This window comes from Lissotriton helveticus, chromosome 8 (assembly GCF_964261635.1).
Source record: "Lissotriton helveticus chromosome 8, aLisHel1.1, whole genome shotgun sequence".
Taxonomy (NCBI): Eukaryota; Metazoa; Chordata; class Amphibia; order Caudata; family Salamandridae; genus Lissotriton; species Lissotriton helveticus.
The window spans coordinates 201,822,998-201,831,422 of record NC_136069.1 but is presented as its reverse complement, the minus strand read 5'-3'; the positions used below and the strand labels follow the sequence as shown (position 1 = coordinate 201,831,422).

The following is an 8,425-nucleotide window of genomic DNA, read 5'->3' as shown; positions in this document are numbered from 1 at the left end:
TAAAAGGAACAACAGCGGTATTAAACACTTCTTCCTGCTCCTTGGACGGATCAAACACGTAATCATAGGTAAATGATTTCTCACTGCCGAGTCACCGAAGAAAAACTGCCCGAAATACTGTCCAAATCCCTGCACAAGCCCCATCATATAATGTTTTTAATCATGGTGCTAGCAAAAAGGCATAACCTTTATCAAGTTTTGACAGCAGTCCGTCAGGCCTGAGAGTTTTGCAGGTGGCGAGTAACTGGATGGCTTCTTGTATCTCAATAAAGCATAAGTTCTCCTTTGAGTTCCTCTCTGTGTGCATATGGGGCCTGAGGCAAAACTGTCTCGGTGAAGAAGTCTTGAATATTCCCTGACGAAATGACTATTGCCAACTTGTAAAATGTTGCATAATGCCATGTGAATGCAGCATGTATCGCCCTTTGGGTATGTAATATGACCCCCATGTGAGATTGAATAGACAGGAATGGCCGCGGCAGTATCTCCTGGTGTATCAGTCACACCAGCAGTGCTCCTGGCCAGTCAGCTTGAGAATGTGTCTTAGAGGTGTGAGCTGCATAATAGATGCAACAGAGCCTCTCCAACAGCGTGATGTGCTCTCGCCGAGCCTTATTGAGCCATGCTCAGCCCTTTTCTGAGGACTGGGCCAGAGTTTCAAGTGTGAGCAGCCACCTTTCCAAATGAGATATTTACCATCAAGCTGATAGCGCATGTTCAACGTGTTGCCCAGGCAGTGGCCTCTAATAGACACAGTGAAGGCATCCCATTCTATCAGCCTTGAGGTAGCAGTGTCTGTGTTTGTATCAAAATATTCCATTATATATGTAGTGACTGAAGCTCTGAATGGGGGATCCTCCAGCGTTGATGTCGGCAGTTGCCACGTTGGGCTCAAGGGGAAGGGGGGCACGCTCTCAAAGTCAAGCTGTATTTGTAATGGGTTATAATCGAGGTGGGTTCTACCAAGGTAGTCTATTATTTTTACTTTTTTGAAGTTTTATTGAAGCATATGCAGTTCACAGAGACATCATCAATGAGCACATGCAATCGAAGAACAAACTTAACAACCCGTGGCAGTGGTGCATATATCCAGCACCACTGCCACGGGTTAGAAATGATCTGCGTACTATACCAAAGTATCATGCATATAAACAAAAGATTAGTACACTCAGCATTCTGCATTACATAGGGGCTCGTCCTGTTCGATAGATCACAGGTATTGTAGCAGCGGATCCTATATGTTATTGGGTCTAGAGGTGGTGGGAAGTTCTTCCGTATATAGCACTTAATAATTCCGGCAGAACACCAGATCCTGAAGCCAGCGTGCAGTCGAAGGACCAGCTGTGCCCTCCCACGTCATTGCCACACGTCTGTTGGCCATGAGCAAAGCCACCCTCACTAGTTTACCTGTAGCCCCTTAAGGGATGGCACCAAGCCCAGCAGACATACGTGTGGAGAACACTGCAATTCAAGACCGACCATTTTAGAGAGTATGTGAATCACACTGGTCCAGAACACCGCTACCTTGCAGCACTCCCAGGCCAAGTGCCAAAAGTCACCATCCGCAACTCCACATCTCTTACATTTATCAGTGTCTCTATGCCCATATTTGAATAACTTATGTGGAGTATAGTACGCTTGGTGTATATATTTAAAATGAATTATATGGAGGTTACCATTGGACGTTAGGGCCCCGGTAAACTGGCAGCAATAATCCCAGTCCTGCAATGTCAGTGGCTGAGTTAAATGTGCATTCCATTTCTTTAAACTTTTGTGCATAATAGGGGCTTCTCCGCTCTAGCAGATCGATATAGTTTGGTAAGGAGTTTCGTCGTGTTGGACTGACAAGCAGAGTTTTTGGGTTTCGCCTGCCGAAAGGCTGCGCTCTGCGCAGCTTTTCAGCGCAGGTGAAATCCTTTGTTGACAATAAGGACTTCGGGAACGTCCCCCGGCTCTCATTGGCTAGCTCCATAAATGGAGGCTAGCCATTGAGTGCCGGATCTGTCCGTCAAGGCCGGACCAGATTCGGGGGCGTTCCCGAGATTTTTTCCCTGGGCGGAGTTACGTTGTTTCCCGTTCCCTCCCCTTTCCCGCCGTCCGTGTTCTCTCCCGCCCCCCTCCCGCCGTCCGTGTCCTCTCCCGCCCCCCTCCCGCCGTCCGTGTCCTCTCCCGCCCCCCTCCCGCCGTCCGTGTTCTCTCCCGCCCCCTCCCGTCGTCCGTGTTCTCTCCCGCCCCCGAATCTGGTCCGGCATTGAGCCGGCACCCGCCTTCCTGCTCCGGCCGTCTTCTGCGTCTCTCCTCCCCCTTTCCCGCCGCCTCCCGCTTGACATTTTTACCTTCCGATCAGCCGCATGGAGAGCGAGCAGGCAGCGGACTTCGCTGGAGGAGGAGGAGGAGATATAGCTGCCCACATCCCGGAGGCGAGGATGAGCACCCAGCCATGGAAGCCGCAACCCGTTTGTGACGACAGTCAGGGCGGCCCCATCAGCGCACCTTCACAGGGGGAGGCCCCCGAGGCACAATGTCCCGGACCCCCGGACTGGGCACCTCCCGGAAGCCCCGAGGCCAGCGGCGGCTCCCTGCTCCCTAGGCAGCGGGAGCATGAAGAAGCCCCGGACAATTCCGAGCACAGCCCCCCCGTCCGGGGCCTCTTCGCTGAACATCAGCGCCGCCTCTCCCAATCCCCTTCCCCTCAGGGCTGTCCCACTGCCCGTCTACGAGGACTCTCACACCCCATCTCCACCTGCGGCCTCTCCTCATCATAGCCACTTAGAGCCCAAGACCACCGTTGAAACCTCTCAGTCTGCAGAGACTGCCTTTCAAGACCCCTCGTTCTCCGAGGCTTGTCCTCGCATACCCCTACCCCCGACGGCTGTTTCGTCAGGTTCCGAGCTTGCCTTGCCCAACCCCTTGTCGCCACCCTTCACATTGCCCTCCCTCTCCACCTCGCCAAACCCCTTGGAACCCGGATCTGCCCCGCCCAGCCACTTAATCTCTGCAGATGTTTCATTGAAGCCCCTGCCTGTGGCTTCCCTACCCACCCTCTTGCCACCCGGGGCCTCTTCATCCACCTGTCATCGTGAGTCCCCAACCCCCCCCTCCACACCCGGAGGAAGCTCCCCACATAAAGTTCCTTCTTCCAGCTCTCCCCCTGCAGCCACCTCTCCCAGCCTGGACTCCCAAGAGTCATCTTCCCACCTGCCCTCCCACTCCAGTTCGGACCTCAGTGTCAGCGAGGGTCTGGAGGAGCCGGCGGGGCGGGAGCGCGGCACTGGGCAGTCTGTCTATCACATCAAGTGGTTACTGTGGAAGGAGCAGAAGACTCCAATTGTTACCCAGAATGAAAACGGACCCTGTCCTCTGCTGGCTATCATCAATGTGCTGCTTTTGACCTGGAAGGTAAGGGGCACAGCTTAGTGTTGTCTAGATTTCAAGATTTACAAGCCGTTTAGGCACAGCCGCACAGGCCTGGAATCAGTCAAGGCCCCTCTGAATTGTAGGGAGTCTCCCCAACTGGGAGACAGTCTTTGCTTATTATAACCATTACTAATGGTCCATGTGAGACAATCACGCCGCTCCTCCTTGAAAAACACTTGAAAACCCAGAGTCTTGATGAATTCACAAAAGCACTCCTAACTATGTGGACTAGGAACAAACACTGCAAATGGTATATTTAGCTTGGCTTGAAAAATGTTTTTGGGATGCAGGGTGAAGATCTACTTTTGCCTTAGATGGGTGAGAATTATGTATTTTGTAGATTCTAAATTCATGCAGGATTGCACCCTCGGATTGCACCATCAGATTGCATGCTGTCTCAAAAATGAACAATTCCTATATCTTTGCAAGAAAAAATGGTGTAGACTCAAAACATTCTCCAAATCACATGCATTTTTGCCTTCATTGCTATTATTATTAAATATTTGTATTCTATTATTGTATTTTTGCAAGTGTCCTGCCCATACCGCAATCCAAAGATCACTACTTTGAAAGTCATACCCTTGACAATTAACAGTATCTAATCCCATCTAGCTAATTTGTTAATCCTACCAGCCATATGCATGAACTCCCATAACCCCATCCCCTCCAATAATGATCACGCCGAACTCCCATCAATGTACAACAAAGAACCTGAAGTAAATACATGTATGGTTTCCTTGAGAGCATGTAACTAATCTCCATAACCACTGAATTAAACATTATCCTTAGGTTCCGGAGCAGCTTCCTGCCGGCCCAAAATTCTTAAATGCCTCGTAAGGGGTGTAAGACCTACATAGATACAATTGCAATATTATAGTACCAGTTATAGAGCAAGACAGGCACAATTAGGCATCTGTGCGCCAGACACATGGGTGTCGTAAAATTTCATAATAGTTATTATGGGGTGTGATCTAAAGAGCATAATTATTATAAGAGCTGTACCCTATGCAATAAAAAAGGGCAGCGGGTTTACCAACTGTTATTAGGAAAATATGTTTCAGCTCTTAGGCTTCTTTTTTTTACAACCTTATTAATTCTAAAAGTTCTAGCTTTGGTTTGCTACAATCAAACCAACTGGACTAATAAAGATGAAGGCAACGAGTTGTAGAAACACGCACAACATTATATGTCCTGACTACATCGAGCAAGTTGTAACCCTATAAGTGAGGGACCTAGCAAAGGTGAGTAACTGTCATTGAAAGATTGTATGCTCTCAGATTTGAAAATACAGTGTATTCTTGACATCTAACACAACCACTACTATAAAAACACTAGCACAATTCAAAAATTCCCTCAGGGAGATTGCTCTTGAACAACATCAACAAGGGACCTTCTGAAGGAATTATTTTGTGTAATGAAATCTAAAAATTCATGAGTGGTCGCATAATTTCCAATCCACAATCAATTTCATTATATAGGCATATTTTTTGGGGGAAAAGAAATATATCTAATGAATGCTCAATTGATGAAGAGGCTTAACGGCGTGTACAATGAGCAATTTAATCCAAGTTTTTTTCAGTACTCAATTACATAGGAGTTCTAATTTTGTTTTCTTCAGTACTAAATTGAATAATTATGAAATAATTTTAGAGGGATATGACCAGCCACATTAGACAATGCACACCAATAAGGGCACAGCAATAATTGAATTCCATAATAGTATATAGAAGAGGCTTGAATGATGTAACAATCACGTAGCCCAGCTATAAAATCTCAGAGTTATAAAAGCAAGGCTGTATTCTGTAGATGGCATGTTATCTATAATTTTTTTTTATTTAGTACAGTTGTATATACCTATAATTCTTCCTCAAAAGATCCACCTTGATTGTTTACGGACAGTGTCCTGAGGATCGTCTTACTGATTGCTACTGTTTGGGACCGAACCGTTGACAACTCTTCTACATCAGCCTATGAAACTTGCAGTTCCTTCAGTTTGCCTCATACTTGATAACTCGGAGACTTTATACTGGGACTAAGTGGTTGTGACGCTATTCAAGGCCTTTTCTAAGAGCTATTAGTATTGAAAAAATAAATTAGAATTCCTATGTAATTTATTATTGAAAAAACGTATGTTTGATACTTAAATTCCTCCATAATATTAACAGTATAGGCCCTATTGCCTCCCTTTTCCAATTCATTGAGGACATCCCAAAATGCTTTCACGTCATTGAACATATTAGCATTTAATAACCGATGCCATAGCACTGCTTGATAATGTGATTTCTCCAACCAAACTTTTTGTCTATAAGGTCTTCTCATTGACATCAGTTTAACCTTGGGACCGGGATAAGATGGAGTGGAGAGTGGAGAGTGCATAGGGAGTTGAGAGTGCATAGGGAGTGGAGAGTGCATAGGGAGTGGAGAGTGCATAGGGAGTGGAGAGTGCATAGGGAGTGGAGAGTGCATAGGGAGTGGAGAGTGCATAGGGAGTGCAGAGTGCATAGGGAGTGCAGAGTGGAGAGTGCATAGGGAGTGCAGAGTGGATAGGGAGTGGAGAGTGGAGAGTGCATAGGGAGTGGAGAGTGCATAGGGAGTGCAGCTCAAGGGAGTGGAGAGTGCATAGGGAGTGGAGAGTGGAGAGTGCATAGGGAGTGGAGAGTGGAGAGTGCATAGGGAGTGGAGAGTGCATAGGGAGTGGAGAGTGGAGAGTGCATAGGGAGTGCAGAGTGGAGAGTGCATAGGGAGTGCAGAGTGGATAGGGAGTGGAGAGTGGAGAGTGCATAGGGAGTGGAGAGTGCATAGGGAGTGGAGAGTGCATAGGGAGTGGAGAGTGCATAGGGAGTGCAGAGTGGAGAGTGCATAGGGAGTGCAGAGTGGAGAGTGCATAGGGAGTGCAGAGTGGAGAGTGCATAGGGAGTGCAGAGTGGAGAGTGCATAGGGAGTGGAGAGTGGAGAGTGCATAGGGAGTGGAGAGTGGATAGGGAGTGGAGAGTGGAGAGTGGATAGGGAGTGGAGAGGAGAGTGCGTAGGGAGTGGAGAGTGGAGAGTGCATAGGGAGTGGAGAGTGGAGAGTGCGTAGGGAGTGGAGAGTGGAGAGTGCGTAGGGAGTGGAGAGTGGAGAGTGCATAGGGAGTGGAGAGTGCATAGGGAGTGGATAGTGCATACGGAGTGGAGAGTGGAGAGTGGAGAGTGCATAGGGAGTGGATAGTGCATACGGAGTGGAGAGTGGAGAGTGCATAGGGAGTGGAGAGTGGAGAGTGCGTGGAGAGTGGAGAGTGCGTAGTGAGTGGAGAGTGGAGAGTGCGTAGGGAGTGGAGAGTGGAGAGTGCGTAGGGAGTGGAGAGTGGAGAGTGCGTAGGGAGTGGAGAGTGGAGAGTGCGTAGGGAGTGGAGAGTGCATAGGGAGTGGATAGTGCATACGGAGTGGAGAGTGGAGAGTGCATAGGGAGTGGATAGTGCATACGGAGTGGAGAGTGCATAGGGAATGGAGAGTGCATCCCCTCTACTTCTCTTCTATGGACACTTGTACTTCTTCTACTTCTCCACCAGCACAGTGTGTGTTTCCACTCGCCCGTGGCACTGGAGACTGAAGCACATCCTTCTTAGGGTGAAAACCGTCTTGCTGGTCATTATGGACACTCTTTCCAGTTCTGTACTTTTATGTGATCACACTATGCATTATGGGGGGTGTAGTGTTGCTTTGATTCCATTACAACACAGCTGAAAACAATGATTTGTAGATAAAAACTCTAGTCCCACTAAATCTTGGAAGTGCTTATTCACATACACATGCATGCACGCACATATGCAAACACACTCTCTCTCCCTCAACAGGTGCACTACCTCCTCACAAGCACGGACACATGTTTGTAAAACAGGTTCTTTAACCCACCATGCCATCCCATAATGCAGTTCGGTTGGCTAGCACACCGTGGCTGACTGAAGATGCGCACTAGGATGGCGCCGGCACTTGACAGCCAGGCACAGAGAGGCGCGTGATTGACAATGGGCGACAAGACGAGCGTGACTGAGAGCAGACGCCAACTGAAATGTCCAACCCTTAAAAAGGAAAGATTTAATGACGGTATTTTTTGTGGAACTGGTGGCGAGCTTCCTGTTTCAAGATGAGTGAGTGAACCATGTCCAAAAAGACTGACACTCCAGTAGGGTAGTGTAGTGCTTTCAGCAAGCGTTGCCTTAATGTGCCACCCCAACACGATTTAACCCCCTCAGCTGTCAATTGGGCATCTGTCACGTGACACCTGCAGACCAGACTCTGAATTTCTTCAGTGAAATCCAGTAGGGTACAATAGGTCTTACATTTGCAAGAGATTAAGCTGTTGGCAATGTAAATGACAATGCCATTTATTTATCTGTTTTCAAAACCAACACATAAATAAAAATATTGTCATTTACAATGCCAATAGCTCTAACTTTGGCAAAGGCGAAACCGTTGCATTGTAAATGCTTGTTAGAATTTGTAATGTTGGGGGTTCTGCAGGGAAAGTGTGGTGGTGCCCCTGTATCGCTTTTTTTAACTTGTGGAAGAGGAATATAAAAATAATGGTGTCTATATGAAACTTAGATCATCGTCAGTTAGAAAAACGCAGTTGGGAAATAAATCCTGCATTTTGACTATTCCTACTGATTGTAGAGTGCGCATAGATCCCGCCTCATGTGTCACTGACAGATTCAAATCAAATGCTAGAGGTAGTAGAGGGGAATACAGCGGAAATTTCCATGCCATGCAACCTAGTGCCTGCCAGGCCACTATAATTGTATCAACCGTGTTTATCTCAGAGAGGGGTGTCTGTCGATTAGAGTGAGTCAGTATGGAACACAGAGGAACAGGGTGGGCGTCTCCATCCTCCTTAGACACATGTGGGATGAAGTCATGAGAGCCAACCCAGTAGTGCGCATATTGTGTGTGAGCGCACAGGTAATACAGATAGAAATCAGGCACGCTAAAGCCCCCATATTTGTAATCCTGTGTGAGTGTCTCCCAGTTC

General features: G+C 47.6%; 1 pseudogene; it reads left to right on the top strand.

The window, feature by feature from the left end:
* Nucleotides 1-2,351: 2,351 nt before the first annotated feature.
* Nucleotides 2,352-8,192, top strand: LOC144773719 (uncharacterized; annotated as a pseudogene).
* Nucleotides 8,193-8,425: the final 233 nt, after the last annotated feature.